At 38.4% G+C, this 21,104-nt stretch overlaps 1 protein-coding gene and 1 long non-coding RNA gene across 7 annotated transcripts in view; one reads left to right on the forward strand and one right to left on the reverse strand.

Annotated features, from left to right (window-relative positions):
- The window catches only part of LOC310674306, a 94,647-nt gene extending 90,136 nt beyond the window's left edge, over positions 1-4,511 (forward strand). For both annotated transcript variants that reach the window (XR_014509507.1, XR_014509508.1), the window contains exon 5: positions 3,440-4,511. This is a non-coding gene — a long non-coding RNA (uncharacterized lncRNA). The remainder of the gene's footprint in view (positions 1-3,439) is intronic.
- Positions 1-21,104, reverse strand: part of GPATCH2 (G-patch domain containing 2) — a 110,054-nt gene that overhangs the window by 50,045 nt on the left and 38,905 nt on the right. The window lies entirely within an intron of this gene.

Below are 21,104 nucleotides of genomic sequence, written 5' to 3' on the forward strand. Positions count from 1 at the left end.
TATATAGTAAAGTGACCCCTGACCATTAGGTCCAGTCGTGGGTGACTCTGGGGTTGCAGTGCTCATCTCGCTTCATTGGCCGAGGGAGCCGGCGTTCAGCTTCCGGGTCATGTGGCCAGCATGACTAAGCCACTTCTGGTGAACCAGAGCAGCACACGGAAATGCCGTTTACCTTCCTGCTGGAGAGGTACCTATTTATCTACTTGCACTTTGTGCTTTCGAACTGCTAGGTTGGCAGGAGCTGGGACAGAGCAACGGAAGCTCGCCCTGTCGCGGGGATTTGAACCGCCGACCTTCTGATTGGCAAGCCCTAGGCTCTGTGATTTAACCCACTGCACCACCCGCGTCCCATATAAATATATAACTTTTAGTTAAAAAGTTAAAATGTCCACTTGGAAATGGGGGGGGGGAGGGGATGTGACGCAGGAAAACGTTGTGAGATGGATGTACTTTTGATTAACACACACACACACACACACACGACTTTAAAATCTGTATAGTAGGTTTACTTTCAGACAGTCAATCAACTATTCTTATGATTTGGAAAAAAGGAAGACAAAATGTGTATTTTCTAAATGAAATTTACTGAAGAAATTTCTAAACATTCCTAAAAAGGGCCTCCAGGGAAAGAGAGGATGTGAGAGTTGTCATTAAACACATTTGTTTCATCCATCTCCGTTTTAAGGTTCAGTCAGGGTAAAAAGAAACATATGCGCTGAAGTACAGAGAAAATGGGAAGTTAAAAAACAACTGTTGGCAGGGCTAGACCAGATAATTGTGCTGTGTTTAGAGTATATACAAACCTAAAGAAGGAAAAAGACTTTGTCAAATTAGTGTCCAGCTTTATGTAGCACGCTGTGAGTGGCCTCTACTGGCTGACCAAGGGCTACATAAGTCACCTTGTCATCTATTATTATGATGGTATTTTCACAATGGCTGAACCTTTATACGAAGCTTTTCGCTTATCAACATACAAAGTTTACATGTTCCAAAAGAGATAACTCATGAGGCAACTGTAATCCATTTTTGTAATTCTAAGAAATGAGCAAGGTTAATTAAATAGAAATATAAGGAGGACACGCAAGTCTTCAAAACAGACACATTGAAATGAGGGCGAATAGTAGCTGAGTGAATGAGTAAGGTAGCAGTGAGTAAAGTATTCAAATTTTACTTTCCTAAATATTCACTCGCAATTACAATAAAAATTCAACTTCTCCTAAAACTCCTCTTTCTAATCTATTATTAATTTCAAGAAGCTAACCAAAGAAATTTTTAAAAGCTTCTACCCAGACGCCACTGAAACCAACCATTTGTCTTAGTGGTTGGGGGTAGTGCTGAACCTACTCTGTTAAGAAAACACCTAGTTGTACCAAGAAAAATTGAATCCTGTGATTCCACTAAATCATATCTGCGCATAGATATCTAATTGCATTCTCTTTCCGTGTGTGTCCCCTTCACCCCTTTACTACTGTTTACTACTGTTGATTACTACTGTGGTGAGACGTGTTTCCAGCAATGCCTAAAAAACAAGAAAAACCAATTCTGATGCTAGATAATGGAATGAAATCAGTCAGCTCCTTAAAAATGAAGGCTGTTATTGTTTTCAGAACCCTCTAGAAGGGCTCTCATAGACCCCAACAACTGCTACATGGATCGTCTGCTGACTTTGGAAACAGGAGCAGGCCTTGGGGATAAAAATACTGTTCCCTAGTAGGCTTTCTTTCATCTCAGCATCACAACTCTCCCTGGTTTACAGAACAAAGGCTGGTAAACTTGTACTAAATCTGACTGAACGTTGTTTGCAGGTGGCTATGTGTACAGAAAGTCACCTAGTGGTTCTAATTTTGGTACGATATCCTGCTTTGAAAGCTGCACTCAGAACAAGTTTCACTATTCACATGTCACAGAAAACAACTGTGCCAAACCCAATTATCTTCCTCGAAGCTTGGCACATGAGGGCAGGAAGGAAGGCTCATGCACATTCCAATAAACTGTGGCCTGTTGGACAGAGATTGTTACATATGAGCTGAGCTTGTTACAAGCAGCAGCAAAAAAAGCATTTGATATCTAAGCCAGACTTGTAAAAGTCCACGATACCATTTACAATGTGGTAAAAGAAGGTAATCAGTAACTTACCAATTTATATATTTAATAGTTATTAGAGGACTAAATTAATCTATTTTAATGCAAAGTAATTTACCAAATAGATGGTTATCTAGGGGGTCACACACTGAACAATTATATAGATGTGGTCTCACTGGTTTCACTGGGAATATATAACTGTAAACTATCAGTGAATTACACTGTGGCGTTTTAAGTTTATGAACAGTCACCTGGCATGATGTACTTGTATTACAATACTACTGCAAATACTGATCCAAAATACATTTACTCTCAAATACGTTCCTTTGCTTTCAATGAAAATTATTTTAAAGTAAAGCACCCTTAAAACTGTTGGCTTGCTCTCTTGTTCAGTATGGGATTATGCACTTGATTCTATTATTCCCTTAATTGCACCTTATTAAGGAGAATGTTGTCAGACCTAAATGACTAATGATGCCAAAAGGTGACTGCAGTTGTAAGAAATATTATTTTGCCGACACATAGCTTGGTACTCTGGGATATTTCTAGCCTTATTTCAGAATTCTACTTTGCTTCAGAATTCAGTCCCATTATCTTGACTGCTCAAAATTGTTCACAGGGTTATCTAGCTGACATATAAGATAACCCTCCATCTCACTAGACACCACTGGGATATGACATGCTGACCCACAGTAAGCCTTGATTATTAGCCTGAAATATATACCACACAAAAAGGGAGCTCTAGCTAAAGAATAGCTGAACAAAAATTCTATCGTATATACCGTAGTTGTTTTTTTATACAAAACCCCCCCAACAATGTAAGATATACTGTATTTGATTTATCAGAGAATTTTAAAACATGAAATAATATTACATATTTAAACCCTGAACCTTACCATTTTTACTGGGAAGCAAGGCCCAGTGGTTTGAATGGAATAGACTTCAAAATAAGTTTATCAGAACCTTAGATATTTTACCAAGTGGCACACAAAAGCCCCTTTCAATAGAAAGCAGCAGCAATATATTTCATTTATTCATATAATTTAGTCCCCAGTTATTTTTTCGTTTGTGGTCTATATACTCTTGGGGAAAGACAATAGGTCCTGATATTTTAATACCAAGGAACAGGGAGCAAGAGTGCAACCAACGTGTTTTCGTCTATTGATATCTGCGATATCCATATTTTGATGCCTTACAAAAATGAAATAAAACCTTATATCCGTTTCAATTTACACCATTACTCAGTCAGAAACACTTTGTGCTTAACTTTGTGAGTCAACAACAATAAAATACTTCAGTGAGCACTATTCAGTTCCCAAAATAAGTAACCACTGTTGCATTCTAAATCTCTTTGCAGGTCCTTGGGGTGGAGTGCAGCTCAGCTTTGCTACTAAAACCTGTCCATCTTGCCAGCTGTTGAAAGTGGCTTGACAGTTCCAAATCACTGTAAACCATGCGACAAGGCAAGCTTATTTCACACCAGAAATCAGATTCGGATTCCACCTGCCTCTCCTTTTCATTAAATTGCTTATGGACAGAGCAGCATGACAGAATACCCAGCAAACATGTTGTCATGCCAAGTGCTAGTACCTCACTGTTGACAGACATCTGACCTGACACATCTACAAACATCGAGAAGTGTGTGTGTGTATGTGATGTTTTATTCAAAGCCTTTCCATTTCACGCAAATTGGAGTTGGGGAAGAAGAGCAAATGCAGAATAGGAAACCAGATCCTAGGAAAACCAGTTTTGGTTTCTGCATCATTGAGTTGTTGGGGGGTTGTTTGGGAGATTTTCCCCACCCTTAACACCCCCCATCCTCAGATCTTTTTTGTACTTGTGTGTAACTCAGGGTTACTGTGAGCCAACTGGTAGTTTTTCCTTATGTGGTGGTGGTGCAGCTTTGGGTTTATAAGCAGGAGCAGAGGAAGACTCAAATCAGTATCAGTATGTAGATTACCTGTTAAGAACTATTGCTCATTGAGAAAGGCAGCTTTAAATAAAGTTTGCCTTTAGAATTTTGAAAAAAAATAAATCATTAAACTCTCCGCCTTTCCAGATAGATACACTTAACTTGCTGGATTTTACCACTGTACTCTCAGATCTCCCAAATCCTAAGAAGAAAGAGATGCCTCTCCTTTTTGGAGGAAAGGAGTAAGGAAAAGAAGGTCTCATTCACAGTTCTGGCAGCATCAGTATTAGTCCCTGCACAAAGGAATACATGAAGCAGAGGGATAGTGTCCATGTATTTGGCCAGTTTATAGAACCGGCATTTATATCTGAGTTACTGGGAACAAACTACAGGACCACATTATCAGCATGGAGTTTAAACATATGCCCATGCACAATTCAGTAAAAAGGGAAACATTTGCAGGCAGTAATCCAGGCATAGGCAAACTCCGACCCTCCAGATGTTTGGGACTACAACTCCCATCATCCCTAGCTAACAGGACCAGTGGTCAGGGATTGTGGGAATTGTAGTCCCAAACATCTGGAGGGCCAGAGTTTGCCTATGCCTACAGTAATCTAAACTGTGGTAATCTTACAGGCATCAAAATTACAACCCAGTTTCTACAAAATGGTTAGTTGGCTACTAGCTGTTTTCTGGATCTAATTTAAGATGCTCGCATGAGTGTTTTAAGTCATAAACAATTTAGGCCCCAAATATTCAAGAGGATTTACAAGGCGAGGGGGAGCTCTTAGCACTTCCTCCCAAGTTTGGGGGTTGGTGGCCCAGGAAATGGTAATCTCTGTGGCAGCTCCTTGGTTGAGGAATTCCCACTCCAAACAGGTGTATCTGGCATCTTCATTAAATAGTTTCTGCTGTATACTGAAGATGCACCTTTGACACCTGAGATACATGTTCCACTCGATTCCCGTGACTGTAATTTGTTTTTACTCTTTTTAATGTTGAATTTTAAATTGCTATAACCTGTCCTGGGATCTAATGGTGGAGTAGGTAATAAATTGAATAAATACGTAAACAACAATTAAATGTGTAAAAATTTATAATCTCTATAATTTACATGTTATACATAGCCCACTATGGATGTTGGATGGCAACACCTTATAGAAATAAAGCTATTTTTAAAAAGGGGTTGCAAGCAGCACGCACACTGCGATATTAGGACCAATCCATCAATTCTGCTTATATTAAATGATGAAATATGTAGTATGCATATTATTTATTTAAAATATTTTAAACCGCCCTTCACCAACCTTAAGGCAGTATAAAGAGGCATAAACAAAACAGAACATACCAAAAATATGTCAATTGATCTTAGCCAAAAGGCCAGTTTATGCAGCATGCTTATGATAAGAGACATTTGCCTGAAACAAGTATTATTGCTCCTAACACTTTGCAGCACTGGTTATCTTTTCCCCATGTTTTTGAGCTGTAACCTTCATATTGCTTCATTTCGCACTGAAAGAGACTCATTGATTTTAAAACTAATAATGGTTTACATGTTGAAAACTGTGTGTGTGTAACTATTAATATCTTCTATCTCCATCTGCAACATTGAAACAGATTGACCACTAGATGTTTTGAAAAGGGCAACTGCCACATTGTTCCCTTGGCACACCAGAATGGCAGGTCAAACTTTTGTTCCTCTTGTCCTACAAACAATTTTCAAGCCAACGCTCAATAAATAAATTTGGTCTCCGCACTCCCAATCAGGACTGCACAATCCCCTCAGTAGCAGACCTATGATAAATGGACTTATTTTCCCAAATCAAACACTTGAATTTAAATTCAGATGAGTTAATGCAAAGGTCAACATTGTAATCAGTTCTTTTGATCTTTATAGAATTTCTGGAGTAATACATAATAAATCTGAAACAAGGCAATTTGCAGCTCTGTATGGGTGGCTGGTAATAAAAATCTTAACGATTAGAGCCTTTATGTACTTAGGGAACATTTTATAGTAATAGCTATAGTGAGAACCTCAATGCATGGGGAAAGATGGCAATAGATAACACAGAAAGACATGATTGCTTGATTGTTTGTGGTTTATACAGTATGCGCTCATATGAACTATAAACAAATTAAATCACACATCTGCTGATGAATTAACACTGCTTGGTTCTTTGCTCACTGGGCAGTCTGTAACCTTATATATGTTTTCTGAGAAGTAAGCCCCACTATGCTCAAAGAAGCTGAATGCAAGGTAAGTAAGTGTGGCTAGAAATGGTGTCTTAGTCATGTTTATTTACTTGGAAACTCTTGATAAAAAGAATGGAGGGCATTCAAGATCATATTTATTTTAGAAAGCAAAACTTTCTCTCAACTTTAGCAGAGAAGTAGACATTATTTTAAAATCTACAGTGTTTATATGTGCTGTAATGTATGGCATTATTTTTTAAACAAATGCTTGCTGTTTAACAAAATTAGTCTTAGACACACAGGGCATCACTTGCGTTAAAAGTTAAGCTTTCTTTACTAAAGAGCTGTGGTCAGAGCAATATGCTCCTCCAAAATTCACATGCATTCCATGCTTGCAAGCAAGAAACTCCGTCCAGATTGTGTCCTATGTTCACAAGCTTATTATCGCTGTTATTATTATTATTAGAAAATATTTCCACTTAAATGGTAAAACTCAGATTTTACAAGCATCTTCAATCTTTGCAAAATTTGCTCCCTTCTGTTAATGATGAGGGTAGGTGCTAGGCAAAGGGAAGTAAACAATTGTCAGGGCAACTGCACCAATATTATTTCACTCATCCCTTTCTGCAGTTAACTAGTTGCAAAGGGATATGTGCATTTGGGTTCACATATAATTACACACTACTGAAAATGGAATTTGTGAATGGATGACATAAAATCCTAGAACTGTAGAGTGGAAGGGACCCAAGGGTCATCTAGCCCAACCCCCGGCAATGCAGGAATCTTTTGCAGCATGGGGCTCAAACCCATGAGATGGAGGTCTGCATGTACACATCCATCCAAATGCATATTCCCTTTCACATCCTTCCTGAATTACTCATAAGAATCTATGGACAACTGGATCAATGGGGATGGGATGACTTGCCAACTGGCAGAGGAACAAAAAAAGGAAGAAAACACTTGTCAAAGCAATGGAGTGGGAGGGGTAGGGTTCACATACGCATAGTCACATCACACAGATAACCGTGCACTGAAGAGAAAGGTTTTTTAAGTAATAACATGATTTTAAATAAAAAAACAGAAGTATACTGGAGAAACAACTGCTGTGAATTTGTGTGAAGAAATGTGCACAGATAGGTAGAGCTGTGGATGTGCTGTGGTACTTTGGGTTACAAACACTTCAGGTTACAAACACCTCGGGTTACAAACACTTCGGGTTACAGACTCTGCTAACCTGGAAGTAGTACCTCAGATTAAGAACTTTACCTCAGGATGAGAACAGAAATCGCACGGTGGGGGCGCAGTGGCAGTGGGAGGCCCCATTAGCTAAAGTGGTACCTCAGGTTAAGACAGCTTTCAGGTTAAGAACGGACCTCCAGAACTGATTAAGTTTGTAACCAGAGGTACCACAGTATTTGGAGACTCTTCTCAGACCACTCCTCACCCCCAAAAGAGATTTATAAAAACCTGAACACCAAAAAATTCAGCTCACCATCCATTTAGAATTGTGCTTTGTTTCACACAGTTTCAAAGACTTATGATGCCCATGTAGAACAACTATATACATGATCTATGAGCACAGGTCATTCATTGGTGGGTAGAAGCAGCAAATGTAGTGCCCCAGAGGTGAATGCCTCTGCAAATGAGACCTTGAGCAGTGATGCATAGGATGGACAAGCATCCACTTACTGATGCTGATGTAAATGTGCATTTCCAACTTAGAATTGTAACGGCCTGCAAAAAGCCCTTTTGTTTTAGGCAACTCTAGATTAGGGCCTCTGTTAGTACTACTAGACGTGAGGTAGGTAATAAATAAATATGAAATATGAACTGTTACATTGAACAGTTCAGCTCAGTACTATAAATTATAATGTTTGTGCAGCAGTTTTAGTTCAATGTTGCAAAGTCCTAAAGTAAGTATTGTACTCTTAATATATTTTACTGTGCCACATATTCAAAAGAACAAGCCAGCAATTTTAACTGACAATGTGATCCAATTTAACAAGTGGAAGCAACCTCCCATTATGTATTTTAAGAGCTCTCGTTCCATGTTGAACACATTCACAAATACTACTTCCGTATAAACTACTCAAATGTGTCTTCTTAGGGAACATGTGGCAGTGGGGGGGGGGAAGGGGCAGTGTCCACATCCAAGCGGATTTCAGCTGGACAATGATGAAAAGTCCATATGTTCCAATGCCATCATAAATTATGTTGGAACATTCGGTCAGGCCAAGAGGGACTCCAAAAATAGGCTGGAAACAGCTCTTTGACTGAAAACAAATTGCCTAAATTCCAATATGAAGAAAACAGTGATCTTGACATATATTTTCTTGTGGCCACTGCAGTTTGAAGCTAGGTCTGCAGAGATGAAATACAATATGCTGCAGTTTTAAATTTGGAAATTATTATTCCATCTAGACACAAAAATGCAGAGAAATCTGCATGGGTCCAGTGCCTCTGGGCTCCAAGATTTATTAGGAAATAAAGGAAAAATGAATGATGATATGTCAGCTGGCTTGGACCCCAGCTATGAACCGGCATTTGGAAGGACAGAAATCTCAAATGATTTTCCTTTTAATCATCCAACACATTAAAATATGTTTGTAAACCAATTATTGCAGATGAAGCCAAATGTCCAAAAATGGAAAGTGTTAAGAAAGCCACAAATTAATAGGAGAATTACCCCACTGGGCAGTATGTCCTTAAAGGAGCATGTCATCCACTAAATATAAAATACATTTTTTTTGGGGGGGGGGGACAAATTAGCCTCTAACTTAACTTCCTATAAAATAGTTGTTCACGTCATTTTAACTTAGACAACATTTCAATACCAAGAAAATGTCAACTTTTAGCAACAGCATTTTATATACCTGATGAAACCACGGTATACTACAGAAGTGTTCTGCAGCCTAATTACACTGTTTTTGCAACTTAACATTCAATAAACATATTTTTCTCAATGGTAAGGAAACTACTACACTTCCAAAGAAGAGAGCGAGACAGAGGAGAACCAATCTGATAAACGTATTTGCTAATTAATCCTATGATCTCGCCAAAATGCCTAAGATCAAATAGAGTATTGTATTAATTGCCATGTTAAAACTACACAATTGTCAGTTATTTTGAAAGGTGCAACTGATAAACATATATTACAGCTACCTGCACAACGTAAACCCAACATAACTGCTTTCTGGCACACAGCTCCAATGCACTAAAACAATTGAAACGCACACTCCTTAATCCTGCACACATTTTGGCTGCTTAAATCCTATTTCAGGTTAATAAAATTAAAGTAGCCTAATAGTGTGCAGTGTTGGAACCAAAAACATTACATGATTGCTAGAGGCCTAATCAACTTAAAAGTGGCATTTCTGATGTCTGTTGCGTTTAGGGAAATCTCCACATGATCCAAACTAGTCTTGAGGAAAATGTCTTCCTCGTGAAATGTTTCAATAATGTTAATAATGGTAATAAAATAGGCAAGATTTAGACCGCAACCTAAAATATTATGTCATTACAGTGTTTTGAGTTAAATTCATTTATTAAATATTTATGTGCAAACGCCTACATGTTTTGCCTGGAGTAAAAAACAAAAACAAAACAGAAGTGAGCAAAATATTTAGTTATTTTAATTACCAGTGCAGTCTCAAACAACAAAGCCATATTGTCCCACAGCATGAAGTGATCAGATATCTGCCCAAAATGATGGACAGCTCTGGCCCATTGAACAGGCAAAAAAAGAGAAAAACCCATTTACTCTCTGCCAGATGGGACCTACTGGACGCTTCAGCGCAAACAACTCATCCTTCTTCAAACCTTCTTGTCCAGCTCTAGAGCCAGCTCCAGCTGATAATGATGGATATCAAGGCTACAGTAAAGTGGGTGACAAAAGCAGCCTTGTTATAGCTGCCAGTCTTTCGGTCTTGTCATTATTACACATTGAAGATTTATTTGAGTTTATTGTTGTGCACTGGGTCTAGCCATTTGCAATTCATCACCTAGTACAGAAGGTTCAAGATAGTGGCCATAGCTATAATTGCCACCTCCACCTGCTTCTTGAAATTATGAGGTCAGCAGCTAGGGCAGCCCACTGTTCACAGAGCTCTCTACACGTCAGGAGAGACGTCTGCTGTAAAATACCAGGGCTGCTCATCTCTACATAAAAAGGTGGTGCCAACCTTGTGGAAATTCTGTGTTGCATTTTTAGTTTACGCCAAGCAAATCTATGCACGGTCTTGAAAGACCGGAGATTTCTGAAAGGTTAAAAAACAAACACACCTCTTCTGAAACTTTAGAGCTGCTGCTGTTTTACTTCAAGAAGAACGTTCATCAACTGTTGGTTTTCTTCCTAGCAACTTATCTTAACACTGTTAAAAAATAATCCTATTTAAAAATAATTATGTACTCTTCTACGCAGTTTAAAATTTTCTAAAATAAGCAACGTGACACTTTAGCCTGCCTAAGCATGATGTAATTCCTTCTCTCTAATGTTCCTGGGTGTATGTGAGGCTAGCTGTTACCCCAGTTAATAAGAAATGCACTCTGTGTATGCTCAAAGGCAAAAACATCTTCATTATTTCACATATTAGATGACAGAATCTGAAATCAGTATTCAGTAACAGGTTGCAGTGTGCTTTATAACCAGCATGCTCTTCATTTGAAAGAATTTCAAGGTGGTATAAAAATATTAATACCAAACCATAAAATGGTGACAGCCACCCATCCCTGCATCTTTCTTGGCCTGGCTGGGCAAGAGCTCCACAGAAGCACAAGGAGCTCAATGGGAAGTAATGCTTTCTTTGCCTCCTTCCCCTCCTCTAGGGGCAGATAGCAGAGTGAACCTTGGAGCTTCCTTGCCACGGGAGGAGAGGGCTGCTGCTTCCTGGAGTGTCCCTGCCGTCTCCCAGCATATGCCGCCTGAGGCGGTTGCCTCACTGAGCCTAATGGTGGAACTGGCCGATACGGTAGAACTGGAATGTATTGTATCTGTGCTTTCTTTTTGTGTTTTCATAGCTTAAATTGTTGTTCTATCATATTTTGTAGTCAGCTGCCCTCAGGACTTTAAATTAAAGGTGGGAGGAAATTAATGTTAATATGGAAAGAACAATAGTTTGTAAACTAGATCAGGAAATGTAAGTCAGGTATCCAGAAGTGAAGAAGGAAGTGTTGTTTATATATATATATATATATATATATATATATATATATATATACACACACACACACACACACACACACACACTAACTATGCTACTCTGTCCAATTAAATCCTGGCCCCTCAAGTGAAACCTTCACATAATTCAGACTTTAAAATATTTTCTAATATAAGAAAGCATTGACACAAGCAGAAGGAAAACCGCATTCATTCAACCAGATCCTGTGCATGGCTAGCTTGGAAGTAATTTCCACTGTGTTTAAAGGGGCTTCCTCCTAAGGGTGCAAAGGATCACAGCTTTATTTTCACAATCTACATAACCACTGAAGGTGGTGGTTCTGTTACTCAGGTAGAAGCTAGCAGCAGCAAGAAGCCTTATGCTTTTCGTACATTTGTGATAGTGGGGAGTCAAATAATGAGGCAGCACACACTGCCTACAAGCTGAGAAGGCTGTATAAAACAGTAGCAGACCCACCTTGGCTGGATCAAAGTCAGGATAGTCTCTGGGTTAGCAGGCTGTAGCTGGCCCCTACTTCACTCCCAACCCTGAAGTTGCATATATGACATTTGGTGCTCACGTATGTATAGTCAAAGAAAACTATACAGTGGTACCCCGGAGCTCCGTTCTTAACCTGAAACTGTTCTTAACCTGAAGCACCACTTTAGCTAATGGGGCCTCCCGCTGCCGCTGCGCCGCCAGAGTATAATTTCTGTTCTCATCCTGAAGCAAAGTTCTTAACCTGAGGTACTATTTCTGGGTTAGCGGAGTCTGTAACCTGAATCGTATGTAACCTGAAGCGTCTGTAACCTGAGGTACCACTGTATTAATATACAAAAAAGGGGGATATTGCATATCTTAGTGGTACATAAACTTCCATGCTTTCCTGGAAGAAAAAGACTCTAAAGCTCCCTTCATGGGTTAATCAACTGAAATATCTCCTTGACATCACAGGGCTTCCCCAGCCATGTTCTAGCATTCACACAATGAGGATTATGTGGCGCTTCAGGTGTTGCTGCACATCCTGATGGGAGTTTGAGTGCAACAATACCTGGAGGGCCACAAAATCCTCATCCCTGATCTCAAGTAAGCTGCCTGGGCAGTTGATAACAGTCGCTCATGCCATTGCTGGTCATTCCTTTTCTCTGCCAATCCTTTTCACAGGTCAAATGCTCACTGCACTGCAGCAATGAGAGGGGATCTTGAATAGTGCTGGATTCTAACATGTTGCCTGTCAAACAATCATTCAGACTTTTATTGTAAGGTATTAGCATAAGCAACATATCAAAAAGTCTCCTCTAAAACTGATTTGAGCTGACAGTGTCTTTGGTTATGAATGTAGAGACCATAATAGGTGAGATGTGAGTAGTGACACTCATTTACATTTTTTTAAATGTAATTTTAATTTTAATTTGTAATTTAAATTTAAATTTTAAGCTCATTTACATTTTTTAAATGTTAGTTTTTCAAGCATAGATTATTCAAATATGCTAAAAGTATTGCACCCATGCCTCTTGTTGCAATCCTATTCCTTTAACAGAATACCAGTTCCAAACAGCTGTATTTGGATAGTTACAAATACAAAATAGGTGCCATTATTGGCTTCTTTATGTATTTTATGAAAGGCAGGACAAATGAATGAAACAGATGAATCCTAAATATTTGAATAATTAACTACTGATTAATTTTCTGCGTCTTCAGAGTTAATATACTGATGGCTATGAAACTGCAGTAAACATACTAAAGAGAGAACCAAAAGTTTACCACCTCTAATTTGACAAGTGATATAAAAATAATCTCTTAAGAAAGATAACATTATTTGCAAATTGAGCAAGAGGACCCCAATGATAGCCATATATAATCAGTTGTCACCTTGCAGCTCAATTAGCCCTCATGTAAAAACGAGGCATGTAAGGAGAAATGAGGTTTTGACATTATCTCTGCCAGCAAGATAATTACACAGCCTTCATTTAACAGTAGGGCAACACTACTGTAGCAACAAATTAACTCAGCTCCATTTGCAATTCATGGTGTGTTTTCTCATTTAACACCATTTGTCTTACTCCAGTGAATGTTTCCATTAGTTTTCTTCAGCAAAGCAAAAATATTCCTTGTTTTGATTTCAACATTACGTCACCAAATCACTATGTATCTGTTCCAGTAACTTTAAGTAAGCCAATATAAATCTGATTTAAGGCCCTTTTTCTGCAATTTTAACTAAAATCTTTGCATTTTGGTTCACAGCCAAATAAAAGTGGAACAAGTGCTTTTGAATTTAATGGATACAGAAATTTGTTTCACTTTGCATTCATTCCATTTCACTGGGAGCCCAAATTGTCATTTTATTAATAATGACGAAAGGCATGTACTAGATTAAATTGCCAGTAAAACCAACAAATCCTTAAATTTAGTACTACAGGGCATATGAATGATGCAATGCTCACTCACTGCAAACTAGTTTTCAAATCAGGAGACAGCGTCACAAAAGTATACTCCTCCCCGCTCCCCTACCCAGATCAAACTCCTGCTTCCTTCCTTTACCTCTATGTTTCGCATGTACAATCACACTAAACATGGTTAAAAATCACCCTGGTTCCCTCTTAATTAAGATTTGCAAACACTCTTCAAACTCTGTTTTTAGTGGTTCACCTGTCAGGGTAAGCCAGGGTATGCCTGTGTGAACATGATGGCTCCTATTGATGAGCTGGCACCCATTTTGTTCCCCCCTGAACCTTTTAGGTCAGTGTGGGATGGCAGCTAAACCATGGTCCAGTATATTGTCCAAATCCAGGCTTATGGTTAAAGTATCTCCTCCCTAACCATGATCTGTAACCGTAGGACAACCTTTGGCTACAGATTGCAGTTAAAAAGGAGAAACCTTAACCATGACTCTGGGTTTGGATGACACACTTACCCAAACCTTGACTTAGCTGCTGTGCTGCACTGACTTAAAAAACATGGAGAGAAGTAGAGTGGCTGCAATCTCCTCCTTGGGAGCCAGAGTGTTTGCACTAAGCCATGGTTTGGCTTAGCATGACATATGAATGTGGCCTAAGAATGGAATTCTGCTTAGCATGAACAAACACTTGGAACATGTCAATAAAACACCTGGAGCACATCAAAGCATTTATATTAATAGTACAAGGTGTGAGAAATTGCTGAATCCTGCCACTAGCTACTTAACAGAACCAACATATTACAAAGGCAACAAAAGTCAACAGGTGATATAGCCAGCACAACGAACAGTTTCCACAGAATTTATTTTAACAAAATGCAGAAAATAAAGACAACAGGAGTCAGGAAATACAATAAAAAACACACACACCAAGCAACACACCAAACATGCAAAGTGATGGACCATTATGTTCCAATGTGTTCACCTGTAGGTGTGGCTCACAACATTTACTTCCTGCAGAGAGTTCAATGCAGCGTATGTTGTTCTTACCTCCTCCCACATCTATTTTATTCTTACAACAACCTTATGAAGTAGGTTAGGCGGAGAAATAGTGGTAATTCATTAAGCTTCATGGCTAAGAAGGGATCTGAACTCTTGCCTCCCAGATCCTATTTTAGTTACAGAACAAACATCAGTCATAGAAGAAACTGAAATTCTAGAAGTAAAAAATTTATGAATGAATCAAAACCAGAGTAATGATTCTACCAGTACGACAGCAGGACATTTTAGAAAATATTCACCAAGTTCACTGGGGCACTACAAAATGAAGACATACAGACCTTACAAATTTGTGCTTAGCAGCGGCTGGTTCCAATAGAGCCCTGTATCACAATGGAATTACTGGAGCTTCCATAACAAATATTGGTAACTAATCTGCTTACTAGGAAAGGCTTGATTAATCTTGTTGTCACTGATTGCTATTCCTAATACTTGGAGATAGCAAATCTACACGGCACAGACATGGGAAGAGTGATCACTGTTCTAAGGAGTGTATTTGCTCACCATGGCATGCCTCCATTTTGAGGATAGATAATAGGCTTCAATTATCTGGCATTGCTTTCAAATGCTTTGCAGTAGACTCAGCAATTTTCAGCATATCCTCAGTGGACCACACTGTCTTCATAGCAGTGGGGTAAAAGAACAGGTTGTTTGGACACTAGAAAACCTGCTCTTAAAAAATGAGAAGATACATATACAGCTCTTCTGATTTAGAGCAGGCAGAACTGTCCATGAGTAGACAATTGTGTACAACTCTACTAATCACTGCAGGAGAATCAAGACTTCCATCAGAAAGCTAAATTGATAAAAGTCAGCCAGATGCACCATTTTAATATCAGATCTGCAAGCAGAAATGTCCCAACTCCTTTCATATAACAGGAACTTTGAATTCTAGATACTCTGAATTCCAGAGTTCAAGGAATTGTCCAGACTAGTGGAAAACCTTCACTCGTCTGTAAGAAATTAGGGGATACTTCAATTCCACAATACGTTTTATAGAAAACCTAGTTATTAAAGACTCAATCCTGAGAAAGTGGAGAAAGAAGAAGTTAAGCAAAACTTTAAGAAAATTACCCATTTCTGGAGAAATGGGGATGTAGTAGACAGAGTAAACTTTGTTGCAGCTAGATGATGTCATCAAGAAATACAGCTTTCGGTGGCATTAGTAGTAACAAAGCACTGGAGCAAGTCAGACTGCTCAGCTCTCTTAATATAGCTAAGACATGGTAACGGGAAAGTTTGTTTCAGTGTGGACAGGGAAAGAATCTGTTGCTGCTTAAGCTGGCAACATCATTGCAAGATCTCACACCTTTTGTCTTATTTCTGTATTCATCACTCCCCTCACCTAATTTTTTTTCACAGTAGGTGACATAGGTGATTTGTTAATGTAACATCTCCCTCTTCAAGCTCAATGAAAAGAGACCTCTGGGTACAGGGTGGTATATAAATCCAATATAATAATAATAATAATAATAATAATAATAATAATAATATCATCTATCAGCTGATGGATGATTTATACTAGGAGATAGTAAGGAGGTTACTACTACAAAGGTGTGTCACAAACACAAAGCATCCACACAAACAGTGCCTGGGAACTAAAATTGCTACATGTTGTCATATGAATTCTGACACCTTTCCTTGATATAGTTATGCAACAGGTACTTTCTGTTGTTGTTGTTAATTGAATTAATATACCGCCCTATATACCCAAAGGTCTCAGGGAGGTTCACCTGGGTTTCTACTCACAAATGCCTAACCTTTTAAATAAGTAAATGTGTGCCTTTAGAAACAAACAAACTGTAGGCTAGCGGCTGCCTTTTGTACCACTGGCAGCTCTATCATTGCTCACATCAAACAGAAAGCTTATCCAAGAGATGCCCTCTTCTTACCCTCTGACAGCTCTTTGTGCTCTCAGCATTAGCCTACTAACACAAGGCATCTCTGTATTAACCAGTATGATCTATATGGAAAGGTCTTTACTATAAAGTAAGACTAGTTGCATTAGAAGAATTCACATAATTGTGGTCACCTGCAAAGCTGCTACAACAAACTACAGAGCCAGCACTTTATGACAGAAGCTCATGCAACAGCTAATTAAAGGAACCGAAAACATTAAGGGGCAGTCTTTTGAAGCTTTTCTATATTTAAACGTTATGTTGAATGTCACCCTTTTCTACTTAGAATGAATAACCTCTGATAATCATCTGACCCTCTTTAAAAGAGAGGGAAAATAAACCTAATATCCTTGCATTATTTAACACACATACACTTTGAGTGTGTGTCAAAGGAAAGCAACAACTTCCAGGATTAATTAAAAAGAACAACAAATGCAACAGACAAACAGCTGATCTGTCTAAACTCAACTTCATAAGATCTATCTACCCTATAGTCAAAGAAAGGGTGTCACTTTCTGTTATGTGATTCCAAGGTGACTGCTTATATTTTGAACTGCTAGGCTAATTCTAGCCTGAGCAAAAATCTGTCTTTTATTTCATAATTAATTCTCAGTGTCAACACTGGTAGATGTTCTTTTAGTAACAACCTACTGTGGCTTTTGACTACAAACAAAAACAAAGTATGATTTAACATTATTAGTGGCCTGACATACAGAAAACATGAAAAAGTACAGTAAAGCTTAGGCAAAATTATTGATAATATGTATTCCTTAACTATTTGTTTTTTTCAAAGCAGGCCAACCCAATATTGTTGAATTTCTGCAATTTTACTAGCATACATTTCAATACTGTGACAACACATGGCGAAATCAAATGTCAACAACTTATCAGATGAACGACCAGGACGGTACTTTTAATACTATTCTTAAAGTAAGCATTTGAATAATACCAACCAGAACAGTCATTTGAGCTAGACCCTTATGTACTAGATGGGTCATATATGACATGAAAATTTGGTAGGAAATATCACATTTATTCATGTGTGAGAGAAAGCAGGCCACAAAACTGCTCCCCAAAGCAAAGAGTATATGCTTACTTTCCAGCACAATGTTACATCAATCTATATGCTTAAAGCATTTCACCAACATTAACTGATCACCCCATTAAGAAAATTGGGATAAACTAATGGAATATGCTGAAATGGCTAAACTAACCGGAAGATTAAGGAATCAAGAAGAAAGCAAATATTAAAAAGAATGGAAAATGCTTACTGCCTATTTACAAAAGCATTGTAAAGAAATTAACACAATAGCAGGGTTTAAAAAAACCACTTGCAATATTAAAGATAATGCCTGAAATTGGAAATATTTAAGGAAATTATAGACATGTACAACATAAAATAATACAAAAGAACTGGGGGAGGGAATGGAGAGAAGTCAAGGGATTGGGGAATCCCAAAGTATGAATTTAATATGGTATGAAAATGTTTTATTTTCTGTTTTTGTTTTAATTGTATTGGTTTATTAAGGTATGTGAAGAAAATGTTTGATTGTGAAAAATAATAAAAAAATATAAAATAAGAAAATTGGGATAAAACTTTCAGTTACTACTTATAGGAAGCCTAGTCATCAAACATGATAATACACAAAGAATAGGCCCAAGGTTAGAATGAGGATTCAGCCTGTGATCTGATGGTCGTTCTGCCTTAAAAACCCATGTTTATGCTTCCCAACATCTAATTATGTGCAGAGACAGGAGGGGAAGAGTTCCCCAAGCAATCTCATGAGGGGAAAATGTCTTTTGTCTCAATTTGACTGTTCTTTGTTCCCAGAATACTGTCCTAGCAAGAGTGTTCTAGAATGTCAGAAACCTTCATCCAAGTTCTGTGGTAAATTTTAAACATCCACTTGATGCCATTACCTCTTATATCCAAAGCCTACTTAATCAGATTAGCTATCTTCTAATTCACTTTCCCTTTGACATATTTTAAAGAGTCCTAGCATATCCCCTGTTTGGGGTGCATGCTAATCATTATTTGTTTATTGCATTTGTTTCTCACTTTCCCTCAAAGCAGCTCAAGGTGGCACACATGGTTCTCTGCCTCCCCATTGTATCCTCACAATGGCCCTGTGAGGAAGGTTGAGACTCTGACTGGCTCAAGGTCACCCAGTGAATATCATGGCTGAGTAGGGGTTTGAACCCAGGTTTCCCAGGTCCTAGTCAGTGCTTTAACCACTACACCATACTGGCTCTCAATGCCAGTTCTGTATCACCTCAGCTGGAAAGTACTGAATTTGAGGAGGCTCACATATTCACAGCATGTGTCGTAACAAAATGCTAAGTCTACAAGTGACAAAATATTGCATGAAGTGCTTCCGAGTGTGAAGAAGCCCTAAGTTGCATTTCCCCTAAACTAACAAGCAGATACGGCAAATAATTAAAGAACAAACACTTGCATGTAAAGGAAATGTTGTACGGCTGTTCACACATAAGGGTTTCGATTCAGGGTAGCGCCGAGATTAAAAACGACATGTGCTCAATCGCTGTAAGAAGCGATGACGAGAATGTTCAGTGCTAATACAGTCAGATCAGCAGTGTAAACAAGATAAAAGAGATGCATCACATCACATTCAAATTTTGAAACAAATGTTAGGAGACATACTTGTAAGAGGAGTGTTACATTTTATTTTGCTGCAGCTAAGCAACCGATGATGTCCGAAAGCAACACATTATGCCTAACACTGTGACCACATTAGGGCATAGATCCCAATAAAATACAGACAGCAATGCCTGTGTCTACACGTATTAGTGGCCATGGCAATCACATCAAAAATGGCAATGTACTCCCAGAAAAGAGCAATAGCACATTACTCTTGCTGCTTTTTTTAACAGTTTAATAGTGTGTGTACCATATATGTGTGCCCATGATGCTTGGGGGGGGGGGAATCTTAACCCTTTCCCTCTGTGCCATTTTCCTAAAGGAAAGCACCTCCATGAATGCTATTTGTCTCCTGGAGTAACACAGGCAAGTGAAATAGCAGCTTTAGCAGGGGTGGAATTTTTCATGTTTCTTCAATGTCATGTCTTATTTAACCCCGAAACCATGGTTAGAAGTGGACTAGGGAAGCTGAATTTAGTTACCAGAGTATATAATTGCAACAAAAATGCAATGTACAGTGCAAAGCACTAAGGCTGCAATTCTTACTTACAGGTAAATCTCATGGAAATCCATGGGACCTCTTTCTGAGTAAACATTCAGATTGGCTGCTTTTGCTGTTCCTGAGCCAGCAACAATGAAATTAACAGGACAGCACAGAAGTGATTGGTGGATTAGGCACCTAGTACAGAAAGCTCAGGTGAGTGAATTTCTGCATTGATTGGCAATGGTTTGATGAGAGCTCAATCAGCACTTAAGCAGGTACCAGGGGATCCCCTGACAAAGAATTTGATGGCAAGTGGTAAGTAGTCAACCTACTAGGCAAAGTTCAGAAAATCCAAAAGGCACAAACAATGTATATTGGAACAAATATGTAAATAAAGAGTTCTGCCATTCAGGCTGAAAGATATCAAGAATTCAGAATGGATGTTCCCAGGTTTATTTTTATTGAACTGCAGTGATCCAAATACATTCACATCATGAACTAATTCCTTTTGAATTAAATGAATTCTATTATAATGGAATGACTGAAAGACTTGAAAGAATTGCTTACAAATGCACATAGAAAGGGAGGGGGGGCAAGATAGCTAAGTCTAAATTAAGATGTTGGCTATGAAGTTTCCAATAGGACCTTGACATGACTGTTGACCTACTCATGACATGATCACACCAGTAAGGATTTGGAATTCTATTAGTATTACCAGAGGAAAAAAGTCAAGGAGTCATCAGGAAAACAAATCTATATCTGCTACTCCATCAGCCAATTACTGTTGTTAAAGTGGAATTAGATGGGTATTGACAATGCGAAGGGGATAAGGATTAAACAGATGACTGAGTATACAGCAATGTTGCTGTGCATTTTGCTGCTTAAAGTTTCAAAGAAAAACAGTCTGGGAAAGGAAAATAATTGTCATATAATATTATGACTCTGAAAAAATATATCGGAAGGGAAACAGGTATTTAGATTAAATATTTCAGCTAGTCACAAAAATTTCCCTCTGGCCGAGGCACTAAATAACAGCACTCAACTGGAGTGCACTAACAGAATATTATTATGCTATTAACTTGGCAACACAGTTCAACCACGATTATCTCAATGCCATGGGGGACTCTGAATAATTTTAAATAATTACCTTTTTATAAAAAAAATAATAATCAAGGGATTTCTTTCAATTGAGTTAACAGATGTCTTGGGGACATGAACCTGATAGTGGTGAATGGAGTTTGTAATAGAGAGGATGGACTGCAATAT

Source organism: Podarcis tiliguerta, assembly GCF_965153285.1.
Source record: "Podarcis tiliguerta genome assembly, chromosome: 3".
Taxonomy (NCBI): Eukaryota; Metazoa; Chordata; class Lepidosauria; order Squamata; family Lacertidae; genus Podarcis; species Podarcis tiliguerta.